Source organism: Loxodonta africana, chromosome 3 (assembly GCF_030014295.1).
Source record: "Loxodonta africana isolate mLoxAfr1 chromosome 3, mLoxAfr1.hap2, whole genome shotgun sequence".
Classification (NCBI taxonomy): domain Eukaryota; kingdom Metazoa; phylum Chordata; class Mammalia; order Proboscidea; family Elephantidae; genus Loxodonta; species Loxodonta africana.
The window spans coordinates 98,810,508-98,830,530 of NC_087344.1; the positions used below are offsets into that span (position 1 = coordinate 98,810,508).

Consider the following 20,023-nt stretch of genomic DNA (forward strand, 5'->3'; position numbering starts at 1 on the left):
GAAGTGAGGAAACATTTCATGGTGTAAGGAAGCAAGACAGAGAGTAATTTAGTCAGCCAGTATTTGTTGGGTCCATACTTTGCTTCAGACACTGTGCTGGGTACTGGGCGTACCAGCAAGAAGATGGCCTGGCCCCTTCTTTAGAGTTGCTCAGCAGCTAATGGAGGAGGCAGACCTGTAGTTAAAAAACCCCAGTACATCCTGCACACTGCTTTTCCAAGATGTAAGGAAAGTGTCACAAGAGCACAGAGAGTGACCAAGCCGGCTGTGCCAGGACAAGCAAGGGGAGCATCTCGTCGAAGGTGAAAATTGGAATAAGTATTTCAGGAAGCAGGAACAGGAGTGCGCAAAGGCCCAGAGATGGGAAAAGGCCAGGTTCAATCCAGGAGCATTTCAGTGTGGCACACTTGCCCTTCAAGTGTGTGAGGGGAGCAGTGAGAGAAGGCCAGGAAGACAGAGGCTGAATAGCACAGAGTGGGCTCAGGGGCCAGATTCCTGGGGTTCAAATCCCAGCTTTGCCTTTATTAGTTGCTTAAATCCTCTGTACCTCAGATTGCTCTTTTATAAATGGAGATGGTAATAGTACCTGCCTCCTAGGTTATTTTATAGGTATCTTCTCTTGACACATGGTGAGCACTCAATAAGTGTTAACTATTACAGGATGGAAGCTCAATAGTAAAAGGTCTTCGATTCTAAGACCAAGGAGTTTGGCTGCTAAAATTAAGTTGGATCAACCCTATCTATTCAAATAACTTTCTTACTACTGATTTTGATGTGAGAATATGTAGTATCCTACGTCAAGCATTTGCCTCTGGAGGTACAGCTCTGAGTTTTAATACCAGTGGGTGATATTCCAAGGGAACAGTTAGAGCAGTCAAAAAGATACCACTTTATTTTAAGTTTCGGGCAAAAGCTCACTTAAATGGAACTAAGCAGATGTGTATTTTGCCAGGCACTGGGGGTGCAGAGATGACCCACTTCCTGCCAGTGCTTAACACCTTGCCTTTGCATCTGCACTGACCCACCCTGCTGAATCATGGCGGGAGGGGAAGCTGGGTATTCCCCCATCTCTGACTTCTGTATCTCAAGGTTACTATTTCTCATCCACCAGATTTGAGGGTGGGCAATGCTAATTTTCACTGCCTCATACCCATGGTGTCTCTGCCACTGGTATTTTTTTTTAATTGAAATAAAATACATAAAACATAAAATTTCCCATTTTAAACATTTTTAAGTGTACAATTCAGTGTCTCTGCTACTGCCTTTTGTGAGAGGGGTTTTATCTCTGCTGTCTCTCCCTACCCCGTTACCTCATTTCTGTTCTTCAAATCCAAACAGAGGATGTGGAAAGTTTGCTCACGTTCACTGTAGTCTAGGCTGGTGAATATTGTTCTAGAGCCCTTTAGAATATCTATACTCATCCTTCCAAATGTGCCAGTCTCCACTTTGTTGGGGCGGTGACAAACTTTCCCACATGATTTCCTTCTGTTCCCATTTTAGTTAGAAATTACTGTTTATTGGAGACCAAGAATGGAAAATATAGAGAGACAGCATAAGAACATAGATTATCCAGGTTATTTCCAATTATTCAATGTAAATTGAATTCACATTACAAATAATCAAAAAATGTGTATATATTTTTACTTGACTCTAGAATAACCAAGAGGGTCTTCTTACATCTGATTTCTATCCTTATTTACTTATTTTAGTGTTTGTCAAGCTTGAGTGTGCCTGGTCACCAGAGGAACTAGTTAAAATACAGATCACTGGGTCCCCACAGTCACCACCATCACAGTAAGTTGGAGTCTGACCAAAATATTTGCCTTGTACATGGCCCTTGAATGACTCTGATTGGCTTTACCACTGATACCTTAGATGACAGTGGGAGAGGCACGCTAAACTCAAGTTGTGCATACTCAAAAGCTGACTGTATATAATCCAGAAAAGGTAAAATTGGATCTAGGCTCACTGAAAGACTACATTTTTAAATTTTTGTTTCAAAATCATAATGATTTAGATCTGGTATACTTACCATGTGCTAGGCTTGACTCTTTGTGTTTACTTAGACTCTCCTATTGAATGTACACAACAAGCTTATAAGTATGTACATTCTTACCACCTCATTTAAGGATAAGAATGAGACCATTTTAGACTCTGGCAGCTGCTATGGTCAAACTGAGAAGAGAACGTTTGTTTGTCTGACTTTGGGTCAAAAAAAAAAAAAAATTAATAACATTATATAGCGTCCCCAAGCTAGTGTTAACTGAATTAGCTGTACACAATTTTTAAAAATGTTCAGGAACCGAAAGGTTGCAATTCACACAGAGGCACCTTGGAAGAAAGGCCTGGTGACTTACTTCCAAAAAGTCACAGCCATCGAAAACCCTATGGAGTGTAGTCACGTGTGGGGTCACCATAAGTTGGAATCAACTCGATGGCAGCTGTTTGTTTGTTTTCTCCAGAAAAGAAAACATGAAGAGTCTTTGAATCAAATGCTCAGGCCTAGGGAAAGCTAAGGTTCTTATATTTTGTTGCAAGAGAATGTGTTAGGTTGTTGATCTGTATTGTTATAGGTTCCTGGGCTGACTTTAGGCCAGAGAATTAAAAGTGTATCAGCCTTCTGACTCACCACCATGAAACTCTAAGGGGGAATCTCCCACCAGGATCAGTAATATGACTGAAGACTTCATACCCATACTATATCCAGGCTTCTCACAGCGGAAGGTTGAAAAGAAAAATCCACATAATTCAATTCTGTGAAATATATTAAATACATCTGAATAATGTGACTTTTTTTTCAAAGGAGTTCACACATCGCCTGCTTGACTGTGGTGTGAAAGTGTTGCCCAGTCTAATGCATATGGCCTAATAATTCCTCTCCCTTGTGCTTATCTCTATCATTAAATGGAACACATAGACAATGACATTTAAACCCCTAAATGGATGAGTACATTACTGTCTTCCTACTTAGGCTGTGAACTTCTGGTGGGCAATGGAGTCTGGTCTTATTCATTTCTGTAACTTCAGACCCCTAGCCCTTAGCTCAGCAAAAGAATGAATATATTCATGAGTGAATGGGTTTGCTTAAACAATATTTTAAGCACTGTACTAGTTACTGCAGCAAATACAGTAATACAGAGAACTAGAGATAGCACATCTGGACTAAGTTCTATGGGAATTTGAAGGAGCGAAAAGTCATTTTCAGTTAAAACAGTAAGGCAAGGGGAAGGTAAAGATACTAATATTTCTTGAGTGCCAGAAATGTGCCAAATAATCTGTGTATATAATCTTTACATCACCTTGTACATCTTGCCCAAGGTCATAGAACTGGTTATGAGAACCCCTAGAATGACAGCTGCCACTCTACCATGGTACTTCAAGGGAGTGGGAGGGGGTAGCCTTTGAACTAAATGTAGGATAATAGGTATATTCTCCACTGGAGTACATGAAGTATTCTGGATAGAGAGAATAACATATGCTTAGGCATTGAAAAGAAACCCTGGTGGCGTAGCAGTTAAGTGCTATGGCTACTAACCAAAGGGTCGGCAGTTCGAATCCGCCAGGCACTCCTTGGAAACCCTATAGGGCAGCTCTGCTCTGTCCTATAGGGTTGCTATGAGTCGCAATTGATTCAATGGCACTGGGTTTGTTTTTCTTTTGGTTTTTAAGCACTGAAAGGGCTTTGGGAAATGGTAAGCATTTCAGTTTGGCTGGAGCATGTGGTACCTATAAGGGTTTTCTTGGAAGACGAGATTACATATATAAAGATAAAATAGGTGGGGACAGATTGGAAGAATTTAGGTACCACGCTGAGAAGCACTTGCTTCCCCACTCTTGCCCCCAGGCATTAGCCATTGAATGTGGTTGTAAGAAAGTGACTCATTCCCAGGCATTAGCCATTGAATGTGGTTGTAAGAAAGTGACTCATTCCAAAAAGGTCTTTTTGTAATTCCATACATAATATGGAGTCCATGGGTGGTGCATGGAAACCCTGGTGGCATAGTGGTTAAGTGCTACGGCTGCTAACCAAAGGGTTGGCAGTTCGAAACCGCCAGGCGCTCCTTGGAAACTCTATGGGGCAGTTCTACTCTGCCCTATAGGGTCGCTATGAGTCAGAATCGACTCGACGGCACTGGGTTGGGGTTTGGGTGGTGCAAAGAGTTAATGTGGTCAGCTGTTAACTGAAAGGTTGGAGGTTCAATTTTACCCAGAGGCACCTTGGAAGAAGGGCCTGCTGATCTACTTCTGAAAAATTAGCCTTTGAAAAACCTGTGGAGCACAGCTCTACTCTGACACACACGGGGTCACCAGGAGTTGGAATCAGTTCGGCAGTGACTGATTTTCACGTAATACACTGTTTGGGGAGAGGAAAGACTGAAGTAGAATGGGTGATCTGAAATAGGGTGGTGGCAGTGGGGCTTCAAAGGAAGACAGAGAATTTGAGTTTTTTGTCCTCTTTTTAAAGCATTGTTTAGGCAAGAGATGTTTAAATTTTTCAATGCTGTTTATATTTCTTTTTTATTACTAAATTAAATGTACCAGAGTGTCCTTTCCTTTCATTTGAAATAGATTTTCTCTCATATTTGGTGGGAGATGGTAAATAACTTGCTACCTTTAGGGTAGTTCAAAGTAATTCGTCCAGTCTCTAAGCAGGGCGGTCACTAGAACCTGTCGTTATTGAAAATAGCAACTGCAGCCATTTCAAGCGGAGCTATGAATCCTCAAGTTAAATAAACAAAACTAAAGACCCCCAAGAGTTGAGGAAGCACTTGTCCCAGATTCTGCACACTATAGGAAGGTTTAATGGCCATTCTGAGGCTGTCACTCAGTACCACTGACTTAGCATTATGAGTAAAATATGGCAAATTTTTATAAAAATTAATAGCTGACTATGGAAAAACGTTGCTTTCTCCTACCTTCAACGTGCAGAAAACATATTCTCATCCAAGTGCCAAGTATGAGAGCTATAACTGTCAACAAATCAAAATCCCTACCCTCAAGAAGCTTACATCTTAATTTCAGCACTAGGCAAGTAAACTGTCATAATACGGTGTGGTAAGAGCTCTGATAAAAGCATGTACAGGTATTATGAAAGTCTAAACACATTAAAACACATTTTGCCTGAGTAGATCAGTAATATTTCCTGTAAAAAGTAATATTGATTTGACACTTGAAAGCTCAATAAACCAAAAAACCAAACCCACTGCCATTGAATCAACACCAACTCATGGCGACCCTATAGGATAGAGTAGAACTGCCCCATAGAGTTTCCAAGGAGTGCCTGGTAGATTTGAACTATTGACCTTCTAGTTAGCAGCCATCACACTTAACCACTATGCCACCAGGGTTTCCTGAAAGCTCAATAGAAGAGAAAAATAGGAATTTGCCAGATGGATAAGGTGGGTATACCGGCGGGTGGAGGGTGGGGAGGGGGAGGGAGAGCGAGGTTGCGTGTGCTCAGGTCCAGGAGCATGAGCGAGCCTGTTTTGGTTACAGAACACTGAGTATTTCAGTATAGTTGTGGTACTGTGTATGACTGTTGGAATGGAAATGTGGCTGCCAACTGAAAGGTCAGTGAGTTGAACCCACCAGCAGCTCCACGTGAGAAAAAGCCTGGCAATCTGCTTCTGTAAAGCTTTGTTAATTGTTGCTGTTAGGTGCCTTTGAGTTGGTTCCAAATCATAGCGACCCTATGTACAACAGCACAAAACACTATGCAGTCCATCCTCGCAGTTGTTGCTCTGTTTGAGCCCATTGTTGCAGCCACTGTGTCAGTCCATCTTGCTGAGGGTCTTCCTCTTTTTCACCAGCCCTCTACCTTACCAAGCACGATGTCCTTCTTCAGCGACAGGTCCCTCTTGATAACATGTCCAAAGTACATGAGACAAAGTCTTGACATCTTCACTTCTAAGGAGCATTCTCGCTGTACTTCTTCCAAGACAGGTTTGTTCATAAAGACTACAGGCTATGAAGGCCCTATGGGGCAGCTCTCCTCTGCCCTGTAAGGTCACTGTGAGTGAGAATCAACTGGATGGTACACAGCAACAATGGCTAATGACTTTGAGCATCTTTTCATGTGCTTGCTAGCTATTTGAATATCCTCTTTGGTGAAATGTCTGTTCAAGCTTTGGTCTGTTCTTGGATTGGGTTGTTTACCTTTTTGTTGTTAAGTTCTAAAGGTAATAGCTTTTTAGCAGATACTTTGGAGGCAGTGAGGTTAATGAATCAGGGGAAGACAGTGCCAGACTAAGAGATGTTGGAGGCTAGAAGCGAGGCAGTTCCGGTGGGGATGGAAAAAAGAGGGAAAGATTTAAAAATAGAAGGAGGCTGATGAACTGAGATATTGGTCATTTAATGCGGGAAAATGAGTTCTATCACTGAAACACCAATGCCTCAAAGTACATTATTAGACAGTGATAGAAGTGGCGATGTTTCGTTGCTGTTATTATTGTTTTTTGATGTTTGCACAGTAAGCTTCCCTTAAATAGCGAGTTAAGTGGAATTTCAGCCTCCTCTACTGGAATTAAGTAATCAGTTATCGCTGTCTTCTAAGAATGTTAACACAGGTAGTCTCTTGTATATATAACCAGGGACCTCCCTGTCTCTACCTTTGGGCCACCCAGCCCCACGGGAAGGGGGTGGAAAGAAGGAGAGGAAGCAAAAGAAACCTGCTGGCCTGCCAGAATTTAGGTGCAGGTCGACAGGCAGATGGCAGGATGGACAATGAGAAGGACCAACGAACTTTGGGGGATGTGTCTGCAGACAGTGTAGCAAATCCTGCTGGGCTCACATGGAGCTGGAAGGCTGGGTAGGTGGTAGCTGCTACATCTTATCTGATTGTTGCCTCAGGCCCATGCTGAAGGAGGCCTGGGAAGCTGTCTCCCTGAACTCACAAGGAAACAGGAATGACTTGCAAACATTCCATTTGCCTGGAGGTGCTTTGAGATAGTGGCTTGAGTGCAGTTTTTAAAATTAGTCCTTTTGAAATGAATTTAGGAGCAGAGGAAGGGTGAAAAATAATATGGATATACAGTATAATGGCTGAAAAAAAGCACGCTTTTTGGAGTCAGATTACCTGAGTTCATCATTACCATCATCTACTCTGTGTGATCGCTGGTCAATTACTCCATCTCCCTGGTTCTGAAATTTTCATCTGCAGGATGGGTGTCATAATATGTAGTAGTTGTGAGTTAATTTATGTAAAGTACTTAGAACAGTGCCTGGCATACATTAAAAAAATAGATACTATAAAAGGAGTATTATGACGATGTAAAGAAGAGCTGAGAGGCTTCTGAGGTAAGCTGCCACAGGACTGGGAGAAGAGCTCAGGTCAGAGAGGAAGGAGGGGCCTCCATAAAGAAGTTTCTTGGGCCCACACATGGGAACTGAGTTCCTCCTACCATATGGCTTTGTGGGCTTCGATTGCAGCCTGGGTCAGTCTGCCATGTATGAAAGTCCTTGGCTCCTCAGGAGATTATATGCTCTTTGAGGACAGTGATTTTTTTTTTTTTTTTCCAAGTATTATTTCCTCTGCAATGCTGAGCACAGTGCCTGACATAGATTCGTGCTCAGTGAATGTTTATTGAGTTGAATTCAGTTCAAATCCTACTGAATGGAGGAGGGAAGGAATATTATTCAGAGCCTACCATGTGGCAGACTCTTCTTTTAAAACAAGATTTTTCTTTTGCACTTTTATTTTTAAGTCATCGTTTCCCTTTTACAGATGAAGTATCAAAGGCTCAAGGAACTAACTTATTTGGTTGCGGTCATACTGGAAGTAAGTGGTGGTGTCTAGAAGTGTCTGCCTTCAAAGCCAGTTCCCTTTCTAGCTCCCACCCATTACCCCATGGGACCTAGGGTGGGTGGTGAGAGCTGGAGGGCAAAGGCTGGCCAAGGCCACTGTCCTGAGAAGATGGCATCGAGAGCAGGTGTATAGGTGAAGGGGCAGGCTGAACCTTGATGTCTGATGAAGCAGAGATGTAGTTTCAACCACAATTTTTGAAAAATGTCAGTGTATCCCTCGTGGGTTTTTCTGTAATTCATTTTTGCTCTCATCTTCCACACTATTTATTTACCTAAGCTTTTCTTGGCTTTGAAGCTATTTCAGCCACATGTCATTCATTGTGTTACAACCCTGGGCCCTTTATCCAGCTCAGGTTTTTAGTTTTTTTCCCTCCAGCTGCTCTGCATATCACTTAATTCCCTGAGCTCTCTGGCTGACTCTTATCCTGTGGGTGGTGGGGTCGGCTTACACTCCCCACCCCCACTCTGCCTGGAATTGCTGGTGGGGGAGTAGAATCAGGACCCAGCATCCAAATTTATTTTTCTTTTGTGTCTACTGATTGTCTGAAGCTTGGGGCCAGGTTAGATTAATCAGTCTAGGTGTGGTAAGACCCTGTGACCCTCTCCAGGGGAAATCCTAGTCTCATAGAAACTTGGCCTGGTCTTGGCTCTCAGAGCAAATTCCAAGCTTTGAAGAATCTGTCAATGTTCAACTAACCCCAGCCAAACCTCTGGAAGGTTTTGATGGAACTGAAACTCATACCCAGGCAGGAGGTGCTGAGCTTGGCGACAGAGACTGGGGACAGGGGAGAGCTAGTCTGCTAATTAAGGTCTTTTTCTCTGAAGTTCCAGGCCTCTTTCCTTAGTTCAGTGTTCTCATAGAGTCTCTCCAAGCTCTTCTTGTTGCTCTCTTAGTGTTTTCCTGAAGCGTCAGGTCTGCTCTTTGCCTTCGAGAGACTGTCTGGGCTACTAGTTCCTTCTTCTGCCTTCAAGAGCCTTTGGATAATTTTATAAATGAGACCGTTTGTCCGGGAACAAGAGATGGTTGCCTTCTCCCAGAAGAAATTTTTATTGTTGTGTGCTGCTGAGTCAATTCCAGCTCATAGCAATCATATAGTACAGAGTAGAACCACCCCATAGGGTTTCCAGACTGCTGCATCTTTCTTAAGCAGAGTGGCTGGTGGGTTTGAACCAACAACCTTTCAGTTAGCAGCCATGCACTTAACCACTGTGCCACCAGGGCTCCTTCAGAAGAAATTAGACACTAATAATATTTTGCAGTTACTATATGGTGCTGGTGCAAATGGTTGACGTGTTCAGCTGCTAAAGGAGAGGTTGGAGGTTCAGGTTCACCCAGAAGTACCTCCAAAGAAAAGCCTGACGGTCTACTTCCAAAAACTCATCCTGTGAACCACAGTTCTACTGTGACACACATGAAGTCTCCATGAGTCAGAATCGACTCAGTGGCAACTGGTATGAGATATATGTATGTATATATCTCCTAAGCACAAGGTTACTTGCCTTATACATAAACCAAAAACCAAACCCGTTGCTGTTGAGTCAATTCCAACTCATGGGAACCCTGTAAGACAGAGTAGAACTGCCCAATAGAGTTTCCAAAGAGTGCCTGACAGATTTGAACTGCAGACCTTTTGGTTAGTAGCCATAGCTCTTAACCACTATGCTACCAGGCTTTCTGCCTTACACATAGGATGGCCAATTCTTTTGGTTTGCCAGGATGAGGGAGGCTCCTGGGACATGGGGCTGTCATTACTAAAAGCAAGAGCAACAATCCTACAAAGTAGATGCCACTATCCCCACCTTACAGCTGAGGAAACTGAGGCTCAGAGAGGCAAGTTAGCTTATCAAAGGTTGCACAGTAACCTTGCCATGCAGGTAGAAATAAAATATAGATTTGTCTGACTTCAAACCAAGAGCTTCACACCAACCAGGTTCTTCAGGAAACAAGGTTTCAACTGCTTCAGACTGTGTAGCTCAACAGCCTTGCATCATCTGGCTATTTTTCTCTCTTGTGTCTTTGTTTTACTGTCTCCTTTGTCTCAATGTCAGCCTGAATTGCCTTTCCCTCCCCTATGCTTCTCCCCTCCCCTGACTGACATAACTCCTGCTTCCCCTCCTTCAGAAGGCGCTCCCTGATCATCCAAGCCAGATCAGGGGGCCTAGGCTTCCTACACCTGTTAGACTTGTTCGTATCTTGAATGCTCCATACTGTTTTTCAAGTGTCTGCCTGTATATCTTTCCACTTTTACTAGACTGGGAACTAATAAAATAAACGGATATAACTTTTAACTTTAGATTCCTAGTTCGTAATATAGTGGCTGGCCTATAATTGGGGTTAAATACATAGTTGTTGAGTTAATTAATTAATTAATAAAGTATCAGAAGGCAACCATGTGGTTTAGAGTTACAGATTCAGGTCTGTTTAAAAGTTTATTCCATAAAATTAATTTGTGGTTCTTGGGGCAGTTCTCTCAATTGTGGTTTCTTAATTTTAGAAAGAAGTAATTTTTATGAGTTAACTTGGCTGTTTGCATTGAATTTCAACCTGACCCTTTACTATGTCTAATACCTGTGAGTGAAAAATTGTCTTTTATGAGATCATAGACGAGAATGGCCAAATAATCTCAAGGCTGCATTGAAGAAAGTAAGGAGTTTATGGAATCAAATTTTTGCTTTGTCTTTGCTATGGATTTTGCTAGTGATCTCTAAGTCTCAGATTTTCAAGCTATTACATATCGGCCTACCTTTGAAATTCAGTCTCCCTGGCTAGAAAGGAAGGATAGAGGAAGAGACCCAGTTACCTGAGGGTCTATTCTTGTTCTCTGGCCCACTCAAGGCTCTTTTATTGATTCTTGATTGGTGCAAGTCATAGATGACTGTGGCATTTCAACAGAAATGACAAAAGCCACTGAAATTTGAATCACAGTATGAAAGGTGCTGTAAGTTATCATGGCTTTTAGGGATGTAAACAGGTTTTGGTTTATTCTCAACAGTGTTTAAAATGTTACCCTGGATTTTTCCTACAACTTGGTATCTCATCTTCCTTTTTCCCCCTAACACCCCTCTCCTGCCCCTTGTTATTCTGTCATCAGTTGTATACTCAAGGACAGAAAACAAATGTTTCAGTTCATCTTAATAAACCCAAATAACTGACAAAGCGTACACCATACTGAAAACAAGTACATGAACTGTCCCGCCCAGCCCCGTATTAATGCAGAAGACTGAGAGTTGTCAATAGTAACAACAGTAATGTGAAAACATATTGAGTAAATTGTGTTTGAGGCACTGTTTCTACTCACGTAACCCTCACAACTTTTAGCAACATGCTATCATCATTCCAGTTTTACAGATTGGGATACTGAGGCACAGGGAAGTTAAGTAATTTGAACACCTTGCCAGACTTAAAACCAGGCAGTCTAGGTCCAGAGCCCTTGCTCTTAACCGTTATCCCCTAACTAGTTCAAACACCTAGTTAAATATCTATGACTGTCCACATCGCACTTAGACAAAGACCTTCCCTATTATCTTTCAGGATCTGTGGGCAGTGCGAGTGTGTGGGAGGGGGATGATGGCAGTGTCAGGGTGTGTAAAAATTCTTTATAGACTTAGAGCATAGGATTTCTTCTTTTTTTTTTTTTTTTTTTTAAAGGCCAACCTACTTTAGGATTTAGATTGGGTGAATTCAAAACCACATTTCTTTCAATGCCAAAGCATGCTTCATCAAATACTAGGCTCACAGAAATCTTTTCAGCTGTTTAGCTCCCCTTCAGTTGCTGGGATTCACTTTAACTCTTTGGTGTTGCTTTAGTGGCATTATAATATTAAATCCTAAAAGAGCTCTGAGATCAGCTACATGGCTGCTGTCTGTGAATACTTAGAATTCTTATAAGTAGTTGAAAAGAACAGAATTTGTTTCTGTAGCATCTGTGAGAAAATGTAGGGTAGTAGAATGAGCATGGATTTAGGTTCAAGTAGATCCGGGTGTGACAATCACCCCATCTCGACCATTGAGGGGCCTTGGACAAGTTACTTGACATTAGTCTCATTTTCCTTATTCATAAAACAGTGTGATAATATCTGTCTCACAAACTTATACAGAGAATTGGAAACTGATAATACTTGCCAAGTGTCAGACACAGAGCACCCTTTAAGTAATCATAAGGGCCTTATGACCTTTACTCTTTACCAATGATTTTGACAAGTTTAAAAAAGGTTTAAAGGTCCACAGTTGACCTGAACAGTTTATACTCAACTACTAACCTAAAAGCTGGCAAGTTCAAACCTACCCAGCAGCGCCATGGGAGAAAGCCCTGCTGATCTGTTTCTGTAATGATTGTAGCCAAGAAACTCCTATAGAGCACAGTTCTACTCTGTAACAAATGGTGTTGCCATGAGTCAGAATCGAACTCAACTGCAATGTGTTTTAAACAAGGTTTGTTGTGAGGTTCCAGTATTAATTTTACAAAACCTGTGAATAGTTATGCAAAACTCTTCAGTATCTTTCATCTTTAACCATGTTTGAAACATGGAACATTTGTCCATGATTAAATATACTATCTTTATCTAGAAAATTCCTTGTTCTTTATTGTTGTTATTGTTGTTAGGTGCCATTGAGTCAGTTCCAACTCATAATGACCCTGCGGACCACAGAACAAAACACTGCCCGGCCCTGCACCATCCTTACAGTCGTCGTTGTGCTTGAGCCCATTGTTGTAGCCACTGTGTCACTCCACCTCGTTGAGGGCCTTCCTCTTTTCTGCTGACCCTGTACTTTACCAAGCATGATGTCCTTCTCCAGGGACTGTTCTCCTGACAATTGTACTTTATTAGCATATGTCATATTAGAGTATTAGTATATTCATTCATTCATTAAACAATACTACCACCAACAATTAGTAAGTCACTGCAGTGTCCAGATCTGCCCTGCCCTCAGTGTGCACATAGTCAAGTAGAGGGAGACTGCTATATAAATGAACCAATTACAAGTACAGTGATAGATTTTATACAGAGCATCACAGTGGCTCTGTCAGTTCTGTCTGGCTGGGATGCTTCTGGGGATAGGTGAGGACATGGTCAGGAAAGGCTTCTGGAGTTTGAGCTGAGTCTTCAAATTGGAGTCTGTATTCTCCAGGTCAGTTGTCAGGAGTTGGGATATATTGGTGGATAGGGTATTCCAGACAGAGGGAAGAGCTTAAGCAAATGCTCAGTGGCATGGATGAGCAAGGCACCATCAAGAATTGAAAATAGAAAATGCTCTACATGGAGCCTTCCTTGTGCCAAGCATTTCTAAAAATTTGGATGCAATAGCTCCCATTTCTTTAGTACCTGGTGTGTTCTACACAACCAAACCAAACCAGTTGCCATCAAGTAGATTCTGACTCACTGACTCATGGTGATGCCATACATCTCATGTAATCCCCTCAACAGTTCTGTAAGGTAAGTATTATTGTCCAAATTCTTCACATGTGGAAATTGAGGTTTTAAAAGATCAAGCTATTTGCCCAAAGGCATGCATGTAGATTCAAACCTAAGTCTGAGGATATAGATAAAACAAAATAATGTGAATAATAATAATAAAGATAGCAACAATAATAATAAGAGCAAACATAGTACCAGGAAGGCTCTAATCTGCCTGTTCCAGTACAGTACTGTACCCAATAAGCCACATGTGACTATTTAAAGTAATTAAAATTGAATAAAGTACAAAATTCAGTTCCTCACTTGCACTGTGTCAGGTTCTCAGTTGCCGCATGTGGCTAGTGACTACTGTATTAGACAGCATAGATGTAGAAATTTCTATTCTGGCCTAAAAAAAAAAAACTCTGCATATATTAACATGTCTAATCCTTGTAACAATCCTATAAGGAAATTACTATTGTAACTCAAATTGGGCAAATGTGAAAGTAGAGTCATAAAGAATATAAGAAACAACTGAGGTCACACAATGAGGGAGTACTACACTACACTGTGAACCCAATATATCATATATAATGGAAATGAGTATTAGTCAAAAGAACAGAATTGAGTGTCTGCTTGTATTAACCTAGTGTTAGGTCCTCTGCAGAAAAAATGTCTTCTGTACAATACTGACCCTTTCAGGAGCTTACGATTGGGGCAGATTTTGCGTACATCAGGCTGGTAGTCTCCAGCAAGCCTCTTCCCCAGGGACCTTATAAACTTCTCAGGGAGAGGAACTTATTTGATAGAATTTATCAGACCATTCATCCAAATGGCCGAATCAAGAATATCAAGTTGATAGCCTTAAGTTCAAAACTCTTTCCATCCTTTTTTCCCCCACAGAAGATGTCTGATGTTATTTCAAGAGAATTTTTTCAAGATGCCAACACACTCATAGCAGAACCCCCCCAACTTTTTTTTTTTTTTCTAACCATAGGGAGAGGAAAAAAAAAAAAAAAAACTTTAGGAGACTGGAAACACTAGTCTGAGCCCTACATCTGCCTATAATAAGTAGGTTAAAACTTGACTAACTTACTTCATCTCTGTGAAATTCTGTTTCCTTAACTGTGAGCTGGAAATAAAATATACATTTTATGGTGTTTTCTAAAGCCTAAATGAAGGGTACAGTGTTTGAAGATGGTTTGCAAGCTATAAAGTACTTAATAAAGCTATAAAGTAGGAGATAATTACAACACAAATGCTGGAACCTTGGATGTTTTTCTTCTCTACAACCCTTTAAAATTTCCAAAGCAGCTGTGGCTTGATAAATTAGAAGATAACCTACTCTTCATCATAACATTTGCAAAGTCTCTTTTTTCTTTTACATAAATATAATAGGTACGCAATAAAAGTTTGAATGGAAGAATGGGTGGTTGGATGGATAGGAGAGAGGGAGATAGCAAAAAAATATATATATATATATATTTTCATCAAGTTGATTCTGACTCATAGTGACCCAATAGGACAGGGTAAAACTGCCCTATAGGGTTTCCAAGGCTGTAATCTTTTTTTTTTTTAATTGTGCTTTAGATGAAGGTTTACAGAGCAAATTAGTTTCTCATTAAACAATTCATACACGTACTGTTTCAAGATGTTGGTTGCTAACCCTGCAACTTATCAACACTCTCACCTTCTTGACCTTGGGCTCCCCATTTCCATTCATCCAGCTTTCTTGTTCCCTCTTGCCTTCTTGTCCTTGCCCCTGGGCTGGTGTGCCCATTTAGGCTTGTGTACGTGGTTAAGCTGCATGTATTATTGTTTGTTTTCTGGGCTTGTCTAAGGTTTGGCTGAAGGGTAAACCTCAGGAGTAACTTCAGTACTGAGTTAAAAGGGTGTCCCGGGGCCATACTTGGGGTTTCTCCAGTCTCTGTCAGACCTGTAAGTCTTGCCTTTTTTTGTGAATTTGAATTTTGTTCTATATTTTTATCCAGGTCTGTCTGGGGCCCTCTTCTGTGATCCCTGTCAGAGCAGTCAGTTGTAGTATCCAGATACTATCTAGTTGTGCTGGACCCAGTCTAGTGGAGGCTGTGATAGTTGTGGTCCATTAGTCCTCTGAACTAATCTTTCCGTTGTGTCTTTAGTTTTCTTCATTCTTCCTTGCTCTAGATGGGGTAGGACCAGTGGAATATCTTAGAATCTTATTTTACAAACTTTTAAGGCCTCAGGTGCCACTACTCACCAAAGTAGTATGTAGAACTTTTTCTTTATAAACTATGTTATGCCGGTTGAGCTAGATGTCTCCTCAGACCATGATCCCCAGTCCAAGGCTGTAATCTTTAGGGAAGCAGACTGCCACAGCTTTCTCTCAAGGAGTGGCTGATGGGTTCGAACCACTGACCTTTTGGTTAGCCACCAAGGGTTTAACCACTGTGCCACTAGGGGTTCTAGGAAAGACAGCACACATAGGTAAATAAGAGAGCTGTTCATGAAGTTTAAAATTTTTTTGTTTTAAATTCTGCATTTAAACTTATTGCTGTGAACTCTGTTGTTCTGTATGCTGAAGGGTGGAAGTCAGTAAATTAGAGGTCCTGAATTGATTCATTGACTCAGTTAACTTGTTATTTTGCTGCTTATTTATTCATTTAACAAAAATTATATTGAGCAACTGCCGTCAGCTGGGTATTGTGCAAGACTCAGGGAAAACACAGTTGAATGTCACCTTTTTTTGATGCCTATTTCTTCAGCTGCTAATTTGCCCCTTAAACTTTCTGAGGAATGCAGAATAAACTGACACTTGTACAGTAACGTGAAGGGCCCCAGCAGTGCTGAGGGGTGCGCTCGTCGAAATCTCATCTTGTGAATTGTTTCCTGATGTACACGTGCAGCCCGTGATTCCTCTGTGGCTTGTGTAATCTGTTTATTCAGAAAGGAGAAAGCTCCTCCTGCCTTTTATCACGTTCTCTGCTTGTCTTTGGGCCTCCTTTCTCAGGGATAGCCCTCCAGGATGTATGTGGCCACACCAGGAAATGAGATATGTCACCCCTTGGATTTATGTGGCCTCATGGCAGGCTTTAGCCGTGTATCTGGAATCAGGGGTGGACATGAGACCAAGCATCAGGAGAACGTAGAGAATCTCTCTCGAGGGGCGTTGAGTGAGACCTCTTGCAGGTACTGTACGAGCCAGCCTGCGGTTATCTAAGTCTTCTGAGGACTTGGGAATGTAGGAGGTTGGAAGGAACTTTTTTTGCCACCTCGTTTCTAGGCCAGGAGGCACTTTGGTATTTTAGAAGTGCTGTGCATGAGTCCTTGAGTGGTGCAAATGGTTAAGTGCTCGGCTACTGACTGAAAAATTGATGGTTTGAATCCACCCAGAGGCACCTATGAAGAAAGGCCTGGTGATCTACTTCCAAAACATCACAGCCATTGAAAACCATATAGAGCACAGTTCTAAGTTCAGAGACATATATGGGGTCATCTTGAGTTGGAATCATTTTTTTTTTTTTTTCTTTCAAGCGGGAAAAATGTTAGACTAGGAGACTGAAAACCCTAGCCTGAGCCCTATCAGAAGTCCATCCTCTAGCCCATTTCTCTTACTGTGGATATAAGGAAACAAGGTCAAGCCTTCAGGTGGTTTGTGTCAGAACTGGGGCAGAAACTCAAATTGTGTAACTCTTAGCCCATGGGTCTTAGTAATGCTCCTTGGTGAACTGATATTTCCAAGTATATTTGCTTTATATACGGCACTGGGTTGGGTTTTAAGGCAGTTATCACAGCATAACGAGAGGAGTACAGAGAGGACATGGGCTTTGTAGTTAGACAGAACACGGTGTCAGTCCTGGTGCTGCTTCTTACATCTGTGTGCCCATGGGCAAATTACTTGACTGCCTTGATCCTTCACTTCCTTGTCTGCTAAAAGGAAGAAAGAATCTTGTCTTCTATGGATATTGTAAAGATTAAATTAGCTAATATTTAAAGAGCTTAGCACAGGACTCAGCCTATATTAGATGTCGGATACATTTGCTAGAAAGGAAAAAAACAACTGTCTCCTGTGAGATAGTTCCGATGACGGTGATGGTGCTAACGTAGCTACCGTTAACCACAACATATACTTTTAAACATTTCCTCAATATTAGTTGCTACCACATGGTGTTAGTTTCCTCATTTTGTAAATCTCTGTCTCCAAATTCCATTTTTTTCTCATTATGCAATGCTATTCTAAACCTACACATATCGACAGTAAATCTTCTGACCAAAAGAAAAATGAGACAATATTTCCTATTGATGTCTTTTTTCTCATTTTTAACCTCCTTTCAGACTTGACTGACTCTGTAACGTTAGCATTGCATGTACTTTATGTGGGACCAATAAATATGGGTCATCATCAGGAATTCCTTGAACTTATTTATAATGCCATGAACAAGCAGTGGGCAACCCGTTTTCTGTCAAGGACCTCAGGATCAATTTATTTGAGACCTCAATATTTTAAAATGTACAGATAAGTAAAAAAAAAAAATCCAATGACCACCTGGCTGTTGGGTTTTTGTCTTGGAGGAATGCTTGTGAATCTGAGTGGTTAAGACCCAGCGCTTTGGAATCAGATTGCCTGACTGTGAGTCCTGGCTCTGCTGTTTGCCAACCTTGTTGCCCTGGTCAAGTTACTTCTCATTTGTAAGCTTCAGTTTTCCCATTTGTAAACTGTGGGTCACATAAGGGTATTGGGAGAATAAAATGAGACATGTATAGAGAAAGATGGAAACCCTGGCAGCGTAGTGGTTGAGAGCTACGGCTGCTAACCAAAAGTTCGGCAGTTCGAATCCACCAGGCGCTCCTTGGAAACCGTATGGGGCAGTTCTACTCTGTCCTATAGGGTCGCTATGAATCGGAATCAACTCAACAGCAACAGGTTTGGTTTTCGGTTTTACAGAGAAAGAACATGTAATAAGAGCTCTATTAATATTAGCTATGTTGGTGGTTCAGGTCCACCCAGAGGCAACTTGGAAGAAAGGTTTGGTAGCCTACTTCCGAAAAATCAACAATTGAGAACCCTATGGAGCACAGTTCTTCTCTGACACACATGGGGGTCACCATGAGTCAGAATTGACTCGATGGCAACTGTTGCATTATTATTATTATTTCATCTTTAAAGTGAAAAGCTGAGAATGGAAAACTACCCACGATTCCGGCAACCAAAAAGGGCTGATAATTTACCTGAGGTCTGGACTGGCCTTATTAAAATGCTTCTTTAGAAAACTAAGTGAAACTTCGAATCAGAGCTGTGACCTAATGGGAAGCATGTCAATGAGGAAGGCAGGAACACCCACCTCTACTCCTAGCTCTACCTTAAACTAACCATAGGATGCTGGGCAGGTCACATCCTTTCTATTGACCTTAATTTTCTCATTTACGTTATCAAAAGATTAAAATTAGCTCACAGCTAGGTTTCCTTCCTGTATACAAGCCTTTGTGCTCTAGATGGAGAGCTGTTTCACTCAAGAGTTCATCCAGAAAAACATAAACCACTCTAAGTATTTAAAAAAGAGGGAATTTAATGCATAAAATGGTGACTCAGATGATGAAAGAACTGCAAAGGGTACAGGGAGCACGGAAGCAAACTAGAGATCAGCAAAACAGAAAAGTCTACTACCACCAGGCTGGAGGGACAAAAGAAGGAGGTGGTGTTCCAGAGCCTGGGGGCAGTGGACAGCAGGAGATGCGAGAGCCACGGTAGCCGTATCAGCAGAGCTGAAGTCATAGAGGACACACAGCCACTGTTGGGGACACTGCCTCAGACGGGGAAGAGGGAGAGACGGCCTCTGGCTTCCTCCTTCCTTCAGCCCTTAGCTCTGCTGGCAGGGCCATCCTCGGCATGCTTGGAGTCTGGAAACCACAGTCTGCAGAGGTAACGCCTCAATACTGAGCAGAGCACACGACTTGATGTGAAAACAGATAGGCCCAGGACTCTTCCAGGCCCAGGTCTCAGACCTCAATTGTCTGATTGCTCAGCTTTAATTAGTGTGATAACCAACCACAGAAAGCTTGAAAGAGCCTTACTTCCCCTGCTACTGGGCCTCTGTACAACAGCAGAAGTTCGTAAGTTACTGTGCCTGAGAAGGTAGAATTTAGAAAAGAGCATTGGAACAACCTAGAAAGTTGTTGGAATGTTCATCTCAATGAGGGGAAGACACCATCTGTCTGTCAGTGGGGATTTGGGTGTTGCTATGATGGTTTTGGATATGATGCTAAACAGGTTTTAGTGGAAGTTCCAGACGAAGAAAGACTAGGAAGAAAGGCCTGATGACCTACTTCTGAAAATTAACCTGTGAAAACCCTTTGGATCACAATGGTCTGATCTGCAACTAATCACTGGGGTGGCTCAGAACCAGGCAGCATTTTATTCCATTGTCTATGAGAGGTCTGTCTGTGGCTCCCTGGATCCTGCTTTGTGGAAAGGCCTACTTACTGACCAGCCAGTGCCCTCAATATCTGGGCATTTGTGGTCTGAGCAGATACCCCACTTCTCCTTCACCTGGCTAACGCCTGCAAAACTAAGTATAGACCACCTCCTTGGGAAACCTTCCCTGAGCTCATATAGGTAGTGTCCCCTTGCACCCCCACTGCCGCCATGGCCCCTGTGGTTTTTCCTATGTATAGTGATCCCCCTGCATTGAAATGTTCCCTTTAGTGTTCTCTTCCCCTCCTACCAGACTGGGAGCTCTCTGAGGACAGGGCGTTATCTTCTTTATTGTTGCTCCCCAAGCATTTTGTACTTTCACTCCTTGCCCTGTGCTAGCAAGTGCAGTAGGTGCTGGGCTGCCAAAACAAA

At 41.9% G+C, this 20,023-nt stretch overlaps 1 protein-coding gene across 11 annotated transcripts in view; it reads left to right on the forward strand.

Annotated features, from left to right (window-relative positions):
* FGGY (FGGY carbohydrate kinase domain containing) overlaps positions 1-20,023 on the forward strand; it is a 566,317-nt gene that overhangs the window by 305,786 nt on the left and 240,508 nt on the right. The window contains exon 1 of one of the 11 annotated variants that reach the window (XM_064282046.1): positions 1,729-1,794. The exons of the other annotated variants lie outside the window; for them this stretch is intronic. The gene's annotated coding sequence lies outside the window, so the exon portion shown is untranslated. Of the gene's footprint in view, positions 1-1,728; positions 1,795-20,023 lie in introns of those variants that run through there. 11 annotated transcript variants of the gene reach the window in all.